The sequence below is a fragment of the Gorilla gorilla genome, chromosome Y, assembly GCF_029281585.2.
Source record: "Gorilla gorilla gorilla isolate KB3781 chromosome Y, NHGRI_mGorGor1-v2.1_pri, whole genome shotgun sequence".
In the NCBI taxonomy this organism is placed as follows: Eukaryota; Metazoa; Chordata; class Mammalia; order Primates; family Hominidae; genus Gorilla; species Gorilla gorilla.
This window is the reverse complement of record NC_073248.2, coordinates 7,196,052-7,212,141: the sequence shown is the minus strand read 5'-3', so window position 1 is coordinate 7,212,141 and position 16,090 is coordinate 7,196,052. Positions and strand designations below refer to the sequence as shown.

The 16,090-nt window shown below is 39.6% G+C and overlaps 1 pseudogene; it reads left to right on the top strand.

The window, feature by feature from the left end:
• The first annotated feature begins 316 nt into the window (after positions 1–316).
• Positions 317–15,864, top strand: LOC129530181 (fatty acid-binding protein 5-like; annotated as a pseudogene).
• Positions 15,865–16,090: the final 226 nt, after the last annotated feature.

Below are 16,090 nucleotides of genomic sequence, written 5' to 3'. Positions count from 1 at the left end.
ATCACCTGAGGTCAGGAGTTCGAGACCAGCCTGACCAACATGGAGAAACCCCGTCTCTACTAAAAAAAAAAATACAAAATTAGCCGGGCGTGGTGGTGCATGCCTGCAATCCCAGCTACTCGGGAGGCTCAAGCAGGAGAATCGCTTGAACCCGGGAGGTGGAGGTTGCAGTGAGCCGAGATTGTGCCATTGCACTCCAGCCTGGGCAACAAGAGCGAAACTGTGTCTCAAAAAAAAAGAAAAAAAAAAACCAAGATGATCTTCATCGTGACCCTCATGGAAAGAATCATGATCACCCCATATTATCTCTGCATGGATGCACCCAGCATGGACCCCTTCCCCTGCCCCAGGCTGCACCCTCCCTTCAGGTCAGGGCCAACCCACCTTCCGCCCTTCTAAGGAATTGGCCCCCATCCAACAGCTGGAAGGAAGATGGCACCTGGTGGACAGCAAACGCTTTGATGAATACGTGAAGGAAGTAGGAGTCTGAATCGCTTTGGGAAAAACGGACTCAATGGCCGAACCAGATTGTATCGTGACTTGTGATGGCAAAAGTCTCACCAGAAAAACTGAGGGCACTTTGAGAAGACAGTGTTCCTGTACCCTGGGAGAGAAGTTTGAAGAAACCGCAGGTGAGGACAGAAAAACTCAGACTAACAAGAAAACCAAAAGATGGGAAATTAGTGTCAGACTGTGTGATGAGCAAAGTCACCTCTACTCACATCTATGAACAAGTAGAATCAAAATCCCAGCATCATGGACAGGTGCGGTGGCTCAGGCCTGTCATTCCAGCACTTTGGGAGGCTGAGGGCAAATCATGAGAATAGGAGTTTGAGAGCAGCCTGACCAACATGGTGAAACCCCGTCTCTGCTAAAAATACAAAAATTAGCTAGGCGTGGTGGCGGGTGCCTGTAGTCCCAGCTACTCGGGAGGCTGAGGCAGGAGAATCGCTTGAACCTGGGAGGTGGAGGTTGCAGTGAGCCAAGATCCTGCCATTGCACTCCAGCCTGGGTGACAGAGTGAGACTCCGTCTCAAAAAAATAAATAAATAAAATAAAATAAATAAAAATCCCATCATCACTTTGGACAGCCATTAACTACGAGAATAAACATGCTCAGTCCAATGAAGCAAATCTGCATACTGCTTCTTTATTTTTTCATTACTGTGTTCAATTATCTTTATCACAACCATTTTCCATGCAGCTATTTCAAAGTGTTGGATTAATTAGGATCATCCCTTTGGTTAATAAATAAATGTGTGGCCAGGCACGGTGGCTCACGCCTGTAATCCCAGCACTTTGGGAGGCCAAGGCGGGAGAATCACGAGATCAGGAGTTTGAGACCAGCCTGACCAAGATGGTGAAACCCCATCTCTACTAAAAATACAAAAGTTAGCCAGGAGTGGTGGTGCATGCCTGTAATCCCAGCTACTCGGGAGGCTGAGGCAGGAGAATCGCTTGAACCCGGGACACAGAGGTTGCAGTGAGCTGAGATCGTGCCACTGCACTCCAGCCTGGGGACAGAGTGAGATTCATCTCAAAAATAATTATTTACTTATTTACAAAAATAAGTACATAATAAATAAATGTGTTTATTTATTATTAAAAGTAAATAAATACATGTGTTTGTGCCAAAAAAAGAGAAAGAAAACAGAAAGGAAGGAAGGAAAGAAAGAAAGAAAGAAAGGAAGGAAGGAAGGAAGGAAGGAAGGAAAAAAGAAAGGAAGGAAGAAAGGAAAAAGAAAAAGAAAGAAAAAGAAAGAAAGAGAAAGAAAGAAAGAAAAAGAAAGAGAAAGCAAGCAAGCAAGAAAGAAAAAGAAAGAGAGAAAGAAAGAAAGAAAGAAGGAAAGAAAGGAAGGAAGGAAAAAAGGAAGGAAGGAAGAAAGGAAAAAGAAAGAAGAAAGAAAGAAAGAAAGAAAGAAAGAGAAAGCAAGCAAGCAAGCAAGAAGGAAAGAAAGAAAGAAAGAAAGAAAGAAAGAAAGAAAGAAAGAAAGAAAGAAAGAAAGAAAGAAAGACAGACAGAGCAGGTGGATTAGACGCGTAACCAAAATGGTATTAAAAGTTCCCAGAAACGACATTTACTTTTAAAATACGGAATCACGAAGAAAAGTTGTCAGGACCCTCATGTGTGGGTCAGATCTCACTGAGATGGGAGCAAAGAAATGAACCCACCAGGACCAGAGGAGCTGCAGAGAATAAAACAGCCAAGCAGGCTGTGCAGTGGTGCGATCTCTGCTAACTGCAACCTCCACCTCCTGGGCTCAAGCAATTCACAGGCCTCAGCCTCCCGAGTAGCTGGGATTACAGGCATGCACCACCACACCTGGCTAATGTTTTGTATTTTAGTAGAGATGGGGTTTCACCATGTTGCCCAGGCTGGTCTCCAACCCCCGAACACCCATCTCGGCCTCCCAAAGTGCTGGGATTACAGGCATGAGCCATCAAGCTCGACCTAAAATGACTTTCTCCTATGGAATGAGGGTGGTTATCCCTGCAGGTATGATTTCTTTTCCTCTTACGGCAAAATAGAACCTCACTGACAATCCTACTTTGCTCTCTCATTCAAAATAAAAAATTGAGCTGGGTGTGATGGCTGATGCCTGTCATCCCAGCATTTTAGGAGGCCGAGGCAGGCAGATCATGAGGTCCGGAGATCGAGACCATCCTGGCTAACACAGTGAAACCCCGTCTCTACTAAAAATACAAAAAATTAGCCGGGCGTGGTGGTGGGTGCCTGTGGTCCCAGCTACTTGGGAGGCTGAGGCAGGAGGATTCCCTTGAGCCCAGGGGGTTGAGGCTGCCATGAGCTTTGATTGTACCACTGCACTCCAGCCTGAGAAACAGAGCAAGACTTTGTCTCTAAAAAATAAATAGTCCGTGAAATAAAATAAAAAACTCATAATTTCTCTATGTCTAGTTGCCCAGGCATGTCTGTTCTGGATAAGAATGGCCCCAGAGCTCCACTGCCAAAGAGGGCTTGTTCCTGGAAGAGAGAATCCTTGCAGAAAGATGAGGAAAAAAATGCAATAGAAAGGGAAGGTGCTCTGCCAGTTGGAGAAGAAAGGACACTTGATAAATTTATTTTTGTTTATTTTTTAAATTATACTTTACATTCTGGGTACATGTGGAGAACGGGCAGGTTTGTTACGCAGATATACACGTGCCATGGTGGTTTGCTGCACCCATCAACCTGTCATCTGCATTAGGTATTTGTCCTTATGCTCTCCCTCCCCTAGCTCCCCCACCCCCCGATAGGCCCTGGTGTGTGATGTTCCCCTCCCTGTGTCCACGTGTTCTCATTGTTCAACTCCCACTTATGAAGGAGAACATGCAGTGTTTGGTTTTCTGACCTTGTGATAGTTTGCTGAGAATGATGGTTTCCTTCACCCACGTCCCTGCAAAGGACATGAACTCATCCTTTTTGATGGCTGCATAGTATTCCATGGTGTCTATGTGCCACATTTTCTTTATCCAGTCTATCGTTGATGGACATTTGGGTTGGTTCCAAGTTTTTGCTGTTGTGAATAGTGCCGCAATAAACATACGTGTGCATGTGTCTGTATAGTAGCATGATTTATAGTCCTTTGGGTATATACCCAGTGATGGGATGGCTGGGTCAAATGGTATTTCTAGTTCTAGATCCTTGAGGAATCACCACACTGTCTTCCACAATGGTTGAACTAATTTACATTCCCACCAACAGTGTAAAAGCGTTCCTATTTCTCCACATCCTCTCCAGCATCTGCTGTTTCCCGACTTTTTACTGATCGTGTTCTAACTGGCATGAGATGGTATCTCATGGTGGTTTTGATTTGCATGTCTCTGATGGCCAGTGATGATGAGCCTTTTTTTTATAGGTTTGTTGGCTGCATAAATGTCTTCTTTTGAGAACTGTCTGTTCATATCCTTTGCCCACTTTTTGATGGGTTGTTTTTTTTTCTTGTCAATTTGTTTAAGTTCTTTAAGATATTTCTACTTATTTGTGTTTGGACTCTCATTGTCAATCACAGCCACACTGAGATAAATTCTGCCCAGAAAAATCCAGGTCTGCAAATGTCCCGTAAGATCGGGGGAGGCCTGAGGACAGGTACTCCTAAAGAAAAAGAAACCTCCCGTACTTCGTCAACCAGGGAAGACACTGACTTCCTTTTCCTTTCCCTTTGAGCTCTGGAAATGCCTCATTTTCAGAAGAGCGATTCCTTTCTCAGCCCACCGTCTCTGGTTGATGTCAGCTGAGGTGAAACCAAAACCTCCAGATCCCAAGGCTAAACCCACAAGTCAAAACATCCTGTGTGTGGGTGCATGTCCAAGCTATTCATCAAGCCAATATGAGGACTTTGCACAGAGTTTAAAAGGTGTCCTGCTTTTGATAAGGCAGAATTGTTTGCACGTCGTACCAATTCCTCAGCGGCAAAAAAGTGCAAATTGGCTGGCCGGAGCCGGGGGCTTCAGGGAGGCATATGATACCACTTAGGTTGGCATGAAAGCCATCTGTGTTCATATCACATGTTTTTGAGCAAAGAATGTGAGGTTACCAAAGGTCAGAGTCAGGCTGGCTTTAAAAAAAAAAAGGGTGGGGGTAGGGAGGTGTAGCCTGGAATATGCAGAAACACTCACCAAGGATTTTTCTAATTTATTTTCTAATAACAGAACATGGCTGGAAAGTCATCTTCCAAGGTGTTACAAGAATGCATGAGATAGTTCAGACTTTGTGCCTAAAAAAAAAAAATTCTTCAGCTTTTCCAACACCATTGGAGTTTCACCCTCCTGAGCTGCCAGCCATCCAGACTGGGTAGAGTTCTCAGGATTGTTGTTCAAAAGTGGCCAGGTGACCCTTCTGAATCCCTCTGTCACCCACAAATAAGAATCTTTTTTTTTTTTTTTTTTTTGAGACGGAGTCTCGCTCTGTCGCCCAGGCTGGAGTGCAGTGGTGCGATCTCGGCTCACTGCAAGCTCCGCCTCCCGGGTTCACGCCAGTCTCCTGCCTCAGCCTCCCGAGTAGCTGGGACTACAGGTGCCCACCACCACGCCCGGCTAATTTTTGTATTTTTAGTAGAGACAGGGTTTCACCGTGTTAGCCAGGATGGTCTCGATCTCCTGACCTCGTGATCCACCCGCCTCAGCCTCCCAAAGTGCTGGGATAACAGGCATGAGTTCAAGAGCAGCCTGGCCAACATAGTGAAACCCTGTCTCCACTGAAAATACAACAATTAGCCCGGCATGGTGGCAGGCACCTGTAATCTCAGCTACTAATGTAGATGACGGGTTGTTGGGTGCAGCAAACCACCGTGGCACGTGTACACGTATGTAACAAACCTGCACGTTCTGCATATGTACCCCAGAACTTAAAGTAAAATTGAAAAAAAAAAAAGAAACAAAACTAATAACATACCAGGGAAAAACGAATAAAGGGAGTGTGGTCCTGTCTCTAAGAGAGTATCACCATGTTACAAAAAGCACGTGGCACATGTATACATATGTAAGAAACCTGCACATGTACCCTAAAACTTAAAAGATAATAATAATAAAATTAAAAAAAAAGATCCAGTTTATATTCCAAAAAAAAAAAAAGCCTTCTTCTATTTATGGCATTATAATTCTCCCTTATCTGATATTATTCCTTGTCTCTGACCAGGATCGTTTGCATAATGGACCATCGTTGAAAAACGCAGGAGAGGAAGACAGATGGGCCCGTCGGCCACAGATATTGTGACTCGCCCGTCCCTGGGGAGGTCCCGGGACTCCGCCACGGAGACAGAAAAATGGAAAAGGGAGAATCAAACTTAAAAAAATAAAACGAAACACCAAAGCACCTTATATCGAACAAAATACATTGTTACAGGTGAACAAAGACAGCAAGATGGAGAAAGCGTACATACATCAAAACTTTAAAAGAGATAAACCCCAAAGAGAGAAACTCACGTTAGCTTAGAAGAATAAAATAATATTATACAGGCTGAGGTGGGGGTGGGGGAGGTTAAGCCCCTTCACCTGCCACCCCAACTGGTCCCCGATGTCAATCACTCACCCACTTATTCATTTATCCATGTTTCAACCCAGCCGCCTACCTGAAATCCAGCATTGGCTGATACAGGACACGACTTAAAGGGAAAAATTCAAGCTGGGAACTGTCTCAGACAATCCTGCCTCCTATTTTACTCCTAAAAAAAAAGATAGCTACCAGGAGAAAAGAGCCACAGGCTTCCCTCACAATCTATCCACAGAAATTCCTCGTGGACAAGGGACAAGACAGAACTCAAGAGCTCAAAGCATCCCTCTACTCACTGAGATAAATGCGTATCTCATGGTCTCCTTTGGAAAGGCTAATTAGAAACTCAACAGGGCCGGGAGCGGTGGCTCACGCCGGTAATCCCAGAACTTTGGGAGGCCGAGGCAGGCGGATCCCTTGTGGTCAGGAGTTCAAGACGAGCCTGGCCAACATGGTGAAACTTCATCTCTACTAAAAATACAAAAATTAGCCAGGAGTGGTGGCAGGTGCCTGTAATCCCAGCTACTCAGGGGAGGCTGAGTCAGGAGAATTGCCTGAACCCGAGAGGCGGAGGTTGCAGTGAGCCAAGATTGCACCACAGGCAGCCTGGGAGACAGAGCGAGACTCCATGAAAGGAAAGAAGGAAGGAAGGAAGGAAGGAAAGAAGGAAGGAAGGAAGGAAGGAAGGAAGGAAGGAAGGAAAGAAGGAAAGAAAGGAAGGAAGGAAGAAAAAGAAAGAAAGAAAGAAGAAAGAAAGGAGGAAGGAAAGAGGGAGGGAGGGAGGAAGGAAGAAAGGAAGGAAGGAAGAAAGGAAGGAAGGAAGAAAGGCAAGAAAGGTGAGACTCCATAAAAGAAAGAAAGAAAGAAAGAAAAGGGAAGAAGAAAGAAAAAGGAAGGAAGGAAGGTGAGAGTCCATGAAAGAAAGAAAGAAAGAGGAAGAAAGAAAGAAAGAAAGAAAGAAAGAAAGAGAAAGCAAAGGAAGGAAGGAAGGAAGTCAAGAAAAGTGAGACTCAAAGAAAGAAAGGAAAGAGAAAGAAAGAAGGAAAGACCAGAAAGGGCACTGTGTAATTAACTACGTTCTAAGGGCCCGATTCTCCAGCGTCTAAACAGTCTTTTCCTCAATTACATTCTAATTTCTGTTTTTTTGTATAGTGCTGTCCTCATATTGTGTGTGTTTTCTGTTTTTTTGTTTTGTTTTGAGGCAGGGTCTCACTCTGTCACCCAGGCTGGAGTGCAGTGGCAAAGTCATAGCTCACTGCAGCCTCGACTTCCTGGCCTCAAGTGATCCTCTCAATTCAGCCTCCCAAAGTTCTGGGATTAGAGGCATAAGCCGCTATACACACTGCTTTGCATTATTTGAAACATGGCTTATAAATTATAAGATAGATAGATAGATAGATAGATAGATAGATAGATAGATAGATGATAGATAGATAGATAGATGATAGATAGATAGATAGATAGATAGATGATAGATAGATAGATAGATAGATGATAGATAGATAGATAGATAGATAGATGATAGATAGATGATAGATAGATAGATGGAAAGAATAGATGGATAGATAGATAGATAGATGATGGTAATAGATAGATAGATAGATAGATAGATGATAGATAGATAGATAGATGATAGATAGATAGATAGATAGATAGATGATAGATAGATAGATAGATAGATGATAGATAGATAGATAGATAGATAGATGATAGATAGATAGATAGATAGATAGATAGATAGATAGATAGATAGATAGATGATAGATAGATAGATGGAAAGAATAGATGGATAGATAGATAGATAGATGATGGGGATAGATAGATAGATAGATAGATAGATAGATAGATAGATAGATGATAGATAGATAGATAGATAGATGATAGATAGATAGATAGATGATAGATAGATAGATAGATAGATAGATAGATAGATAGATAGATGATAGATAGATAGATAGATAGATGGAAAGAATAGATGGATAGATAGATAGATAGATGATGGTAATAGATAGATAGATAGATAGATAGATAGATGATAGATAGATAGATAGATAGATGATAGATAGATAGATGATAGATAGATAGATAGATAGATGGAAAGAATAGATGGATAGATAGATAGATGATGGTAATAGATAGATAGATAGATAGATAGATAGATAGATAGATGATAGATAGATAGATAGATGATAGATAGATAGATAGATAGATAGATAGATAGATAGATAGATGATGGTAATAGATAGATAGATAGATAAATAGATAGATAGATGATAGATAGATAGATGGAAAGAATAGATGGATAGATAGATAGATGATGGTAATAGATAGATAGATAGATAGATAGATAGATAGATAGATGATAGATAGATAGATAGATAGATGATAGATAGATAGATAGATGATAGATAGATAGATAGATAGATGATAGATAGATAGATAGATAGATGATAGATAGATAGATAGATGATAGATAGATAGATAGATAGATAGATAGATGATGGTAATAGATAGATAGATAGATAGATAGATAGATAGATGATAGATAGATAGATAGATAGATAGATGATAGATAGATAGATAGATAGATGATAGATAGATAGATAGATAGATAGATAGATAGATAGATGATAGATAGATAGATGATAGATAGATAGATAGATAGATAGATAGATGATAGATAGATAGATGATAGATAGATAGATAGATAGATAGATAGATAGATAGATGATAGATAGATAGATAGATGATAGATAGATAGATAGATAGATAGATAGATAGATAGATGATGGTAATAGATAGATAGATAGATAGATAGATAGATGATAGATAGATAGATAGATAGATAGATAGATGATAGATAGATAGATAGATAGATGATAGATAGATAGATAGATAGATGATAGATAGATAGATAGATAGATAGATAGATAGATAGATAGATGATAGATAGATAGATGGAAAGAATAGATGGATAGATAGATAGATAGATGATGGTAATAGATAGATAGATAGATAGATAGATAGATGATAGATAGATAGATAGATAGATAGATGATAGATAGATAGATAGATAGATAGATGATAGATAGATAGATAGATGATAGATAGATAGATAGATGATAGATAGATAGATAGATAGATAGATGATAGATAGATAGATAGATAGATGATGGTAATAGATAGATAGATAGATAGATAGATAGATAGATGATGGTAATAGATAGATAGATAGATAGATAGATAGATAGATAGATAGATAGATGATAGATAGATAGATGGAAAGAATAGATGGATAGATAGATAGATGATGGTAATAGATAGATAGATAGATAGATAGATAGATAGATGATAGATAGATAGATAGATAGATGATAGATAGATAGATAGATGATAGATAGATAGATAGATGATAGATAGATAGATAGATAGATAGATAGATGATAGATAGATAGATAGATGATAGATAGATAGATAGATAGATAGATAGATAGATAGATAGATGATAGATAGATAGATGGAAAGAATAGATGGATAGATAGATAGATAGATGATGGTAATAGATAGATAGATAGATAGATAGATAGATAGATAGATAGATAGATGATAGATAGATAGATAGATAGATAGATAGATAGATAGATGATAGATAGATAGATAGATAGATGATAGATAGATAGATAGATAGATAGATAGATGATAGATAGATAGATGGAAAGAATAGATGGATAGATAGATAGATAGATGATGGTAATAGATAGATAGATAGATAGATAGATAGATAGATAGATAGATAGATGATAGATAGATAGATGATAGATTAGATAGATCAGATAGATGAGATACATAGATGATAGATTAAATGATAGAGATGATAGATTAGATATAGATATAGATAAATAATAGATGACAGAGATGATAGATTAGATACAGATAGAGACAGACAGATAGATAGATATAGACACATGGATAGAATAGATGTATAGATGAATGGATAGACAACATAGATTAGATAGATCAGATAGATGATAGATAGATACATAGATAGATGATAGATAGATTAGATAGATGATAGGTGATAGATAGAGATGATAGATTAGATATAGATAGATAGATATAGATAGATACATAATAGATGATAGATGATAGATTAGATAGATAGATGGATAGAATAGATAGATAGATGATAGATTAGATAGATCAGATAGATGAGATACATAGATGATAGATTAAATGATAGAGATGATAGATTAGATATATAGATAAATAATAGATGATAGAGATGATAGATTAGATACAGATAGAGACAGACAGATAGATAGATATAGACACATGGATAGAATAGATGTATAGATGAATGGATAGACAACATCGATTAGATAGATCAGATAGATGATAGATAGATACATAGATAGATGATAGATAGATTAGATAGATGATAGGTGATAGATAGAGATGATAGATTAGATATAGATAGATAGATATAGATAGATACATAATAGATGATAGATGATAGATTAGATAGATAGATGGATAGAATAGATAGATAGATGATAGATTAGATAGATCAGATAGATGAGATACATAGATGATAGATTAAATGATAGAGATGATAGATTAGATATAGATATAGATAAATAATAGATGACAGAGATGATAGATTAGATACAGATAGAGACAGACAGATAGATAGATATAGACACATGGATAGAATAGATGTATAGATGAATGGATAGACAACATAGATTAGATAGATCAGATAGATGATAGATAGATACATAGATAGATGATAGATAGATTAGATAGATGATAGGTGATAGATAGAGATGATAGATTAGATATAGATAGATAGATATAGATAGATACATAATAGATGATAGATGATAGATTAGATAGATAGATGGATAGAATAGATAGATAGATGATAGATTAGATAGATCAGATAGATGAGATACATAGATGATAGATTAAATGATAGAGATGATAGATTAGATATAGATATAGATAAATAATAGATGATAGAGATGATAGATTAGATACAGATAGAGACAGACAGATAGATAGATATAGACACATGGATAGAATAGATGTATAGATGAATGGATAGACAACATAGATTAGATAGATCAGATAGATGATAGATAGATACATAGATAGATGATAGATAGATTAGATAGATGATAGGTGATAGATAGAGATGATAGATTAGATATAGATAGATAGATATAGATAGATACATAATAGATGATAGATGATAGATTAGATAGATAGATGGATAGAATAGATAGATAGATGATAGATTAGATAGATCAGATAGATGAGATACATAGATGATAGATTAAATGATAGAGATGATAGATTAGATATATAGATAAATAATAGATGATAGAGATGATAGATTAGATACAGATAGAGACAGACAGATAGATAGATATAGACACATGGATAGAATAGATGTATAGATGAATGGATAGACAACATAGATTAGATAGATCAGATAGATGATAGATAGATACACAGATAGATGATAGATAGATTAGATAGATAGATGATAGATGATAGAGATGATAGATTAGATATAGATAGATATAGATAGATACATAATAGATGATAGATAGATAGATGATAAATTAGATACATAGATAGATGCACAGAATACATGGATAAATAGATAGATGAATGCATAGATGATAGATAGATAGATCAGATAGATGATAGATACATATAGATGATAGATTAGATAGATGATAGATGATAGATAGAGATGATAGGTTAGATACAAATAGATAGATACAGATAGATACATAATAGATGATAGATAGATACATGACAGATTAGATAGATGGATAGAATAGATAGATAAATAGATGAATGAATAGATAGATGATAGATTAGATAGATCAGATAGATGATAGATACATAGATGATAGATACATAGATGATAGATTAGATAAATGATAGAGATGATAGATTAGATACAGATAGATGGATAGACAGACAGACAGAAAGATAGATAGATAGATAATAGATAGGATAGATGGATAATGGCAGATATATAGGTAGATTTAAATACACACACAAACGCTGAGTTCTTCACAAAATTCTCCCTTCACCGAAACAGCAAGGAACAGAAGCCGACCCGTACTTTCCCTCTGCCCCTAGGAGTCCCTTGTATTTTTTTAAAAAAGAACTTCAATTTCAATGCAATAGGGAAACCCATCTTTCAGCAGCTCTGGGGACACCAGGTGGGCCCTTCAGAGGCACGACGAATTCTGCCATCTCCCCGGACATTTGCACTGAGTCTTCCTCAAGGGCAGCATAAACCACCCGGCAGGCGATCTGCCGAGGCTCTAGTAGAAGGTCTTGAGCCATACAGAGTAGAGTCATCATGACATGGTACCGCAGGGAAGAAATTGGAGCAAAGATTGGGGAAGGGCAGTTAAAGTTGCCATTGGTTTTTAAAGAAATAATAAGACGGCCGGGCGCGGCGGCTCACGCCTATAATCCGGGCGCTTTGGGAGGCCAAGGCGGGCAGATCACCTGAGGTCGGGAGTTTGAGACCAACATGACCGACAGGGTGAAACCCCATCTCTACTAAAAATACAAAATTAGCCGGGTGTGGTGGTGCACGCCTGTAATCCCAGCTACTCGGTGGGCTGAGGCAGGAGAATCGCTTCAACCCAGGAGGCAGAGGTTGCAGTCAGCTGAGATTGTGCCATTGCACTCCAGCCTGGGTGACAGAGCGAGACTCCATCTCAAATAATAATAATAAGAAGAAGATATCTTGGTCCTAATATTGAAACATATCAAAAAGTTGGCCAAACAAACATGTGGGAAAAAAAGCTCATCATCACTGGTCATTAGAGAAATGCAAATCAAAACCACAATGAGATACCATCTCATGCCAGTTAGAAGGGCGATCATTAAAAAGTCAGGAAACAACAGATGCTGGAGAGGATGTGGAGAAATAGGAACGCTTTTACACTGTTGGTGGGACTGTAAACTAGTTCAACCATTGTGGAAGTCAGTGTGGCGATTCCTCAGGGATCTAGAACCAGAAATACCATTTGATCCAGCCATCCCTTTACTGGGTATATACCCAAAGGACTATAAATCATGCTGCTATAAAGACACATGCACATGTATGTTTATTGTGGCACTATTCACAACAGCAAAGATTTGGAACCAACCCAAATGTCCATCAATAATAGACTGGAGAAAGAAAATGTGGCACAGAGACACCATGGAATACTCTGCAGCCATAAAAAAGAATGAGTTCATGTCCTTTGCAGGGACATGGATGAAGCTGGAAACCATCATTCTCAGCAAACTCACACAGAAACAGAAAACCAAACACCGCATGTTGTCACTCATAAGTGGGAGTCGAACAATGAGAACACATGGACACAGGGAGGGGAACATCACACACTGGAGCCTGTCGGGGGGTTGGGGGCAAGGGGAGGGAGAGCATTAGGACAAATACCTAACGTAGATGACGGGTTGATGGGTGCAGCAAACCACCATGGCATGTGTATACCTATGTAACAAACCTGCACGTTCTGCACACGTACCCTAGGACAAAGTAAAATAAAACAAACACACAAACAAAAACTGAAAAAAAGAAAGTTGGCCAAAATATATGAACAGGACTTGGACACTTGCTCATCTCTACGTTGGTATCTTAAGTAGTGATATTTTGTAAAATCTGACCTAGGCACACTATTGTCTCTCTCTCTCTCTTTCTCTCTAATCCAAAATCATGTTTGGAAAGAAACACAACTCTTGTAAAAAATAAAACACGAGGCACCTGACTCACAGGTCTTGTAGGGAAAGGAACTAATGTGCTCATATTCAAGTCTGCAGACGGCAGCCTCAAGTTACACCACAAGTAACCGAGGTCCTTTCTGTTCACCACCACCTGGCCTCAAGGTTGCAAGGAGGCTGCTGCTGATCCGGGCATCACAGCCACACTCAGAGACAGGAACGGCGTAGAGGTGGAGGGGCAGTGCTAGCCACACCTCCTCTTGTATATTTACCTTCCGTTCCATTGGCTGAGATTGGACCCCAGGGCCACCCCTAGGTAAAGAGAAGCAAAAGGTTGTCTTTGGCAGGTAATTCAACTGCTGGTTATTCACACAACCCCTCTTTTCAAAATTGGTTTTATAGCCCGAGTGGTGGCTCATGCCTGTAATCCCAACACTTTGGGAGGCTGAGGCAGGCAGATCACTTGAGCCCAGGAGTTCAAAACCAGCTTCAGCAACAAGGCAAGACTGTCTCTAAAAAAAAAATAAAAATTAAAACAAAAAAATTGCCAGGCATGGTGGTGCACACCTGTAGTCCCAGCTACTCTGGGGGCTGAGGTGGGAGGATCTCTCGAGCCCAGGAGTTTGAAGTTCCAATGAGTCATGATTGCACCACTGTGCTCCAGCCTGGGCAGCGGAGTGAGACCGTGTCTTGCAAAAAAACCCAAAAAACAAAAACAACAGTTTTCTATGACTGGAGGGAAGTCCCTAAGTTGCAGCATCATTTCCGAAGGTCCTTCCTTCGCTGAGCTTGGAACAACCAGGAAAATTGGAATAAGGTTCGAGGAAACAAGAGGAGTAATGACCCAGTTCCCAACAGACCATCGGCTCCAAGCTCTTCCTATGTTGAGTATTAGAGTTTTGGAGTAAGTTCCATGGATGAGGTGGCTTCCATTTCCTGATCAACCTCAGAGAAAACAAATCATGTGTAAAGGTTGCTGACATTCCCAGTCAAACACAGAAGGAGGGGACCTTTTAGCCTCCGTAGCTGATGCTTTTTTTTTTTTTTCTTTTTTTGAGACAGAGTCTCGCTCTGTCACCCAGGCTGGAGTGGAATGGCATGATCTCGGCTCACTGCAACCTCCGCCTCCCAGATTCAAGCAATCCTCTCCCTCAGCCTCCCGAGTAGCTGGGATTACAGATGCCTGCCACCACGCCTGGTTAATTTTTTGGTATTTTTAGTAGAGACAGGGTTTCACCATCTTGGCCAGGCTGGTCTTGAACTCCTGACCTCGTGATCCACCTGCCTCGGCCTCCCAAAGTGCTGGGATTATAGCCATGAGCCACCCCACCTGGCCCCTGCAATATATATATATATATATATATTTTTTTTTTCGTGGCATATTCTGAAGCTCTTCAGGGTCTCCCAGGCTAATTCTTGAGACAGTCACCATTTTCCCTCCAGTGGAAACTCAGAGCTTCACCGGGAAATGGTTCATTTCAATCAGGATGTAGGGGACCTCACCCCATAGAACCGTCACGCTGTTAGGGCAGGAAAAGCAAAAAATGTAAAAAAGCTGACACGTTTGTTTTTTTAATACAGGACGTAACTTAATTAATTAACTCTAAAATCCAGCACATAAAGTAGATCGCTGGCCACTAGAAGAACACAGCAATTGATTTTTTTTTCTACCCAATACAGTTGCATAATTTATTCTTATTATTCATTTATATGGCATCTCTCTTTTGAGAAGTGCATAATGGTTTTGCAACTTTGGTGTCTTATTAAACATTCATCATCGCCCTCAGAGGACGGGAGGAGGCAAATATTATTACATTATCCAACAATTTCTCCATGAAAACCTATAATTGGAATGAAAAGCCATTTCAAGGAATGAAATAATGCCAGTGAAAGGTAACGCTGAGATAATTGAATGATCGGCTTTTCTGATATTCAGCACAAAAGAGCCGTAAATTGACTCTCTTGTCCAGCCCGCGTACCACGTTGCTGACGGTGACATGACCACAGACCCCAGGAATGCAGCTTCCTACGGGTGGGTGTCCGCCCCTCGGGGCAAAGGATCGGGAGGGAGTCACTTCCTGCTGCGTTCTGCCTGCTTTTGGCAAGGTTGAGAGAGAGAGAGAGTGAAATATGTGTGGGAGCATGGATATTGATAATCCAGTTGGATGATAGATAGATGGATAGATAGATAATAGACAGATACATACATACATACATAGATGGATAGATAGATAGATATAATACATAGATACATAGATGAGAGATAGATATAATAGATAGATGATAGATAAGATAGATGATAGATATAATAGATAGATACATAGATGATAGATATAG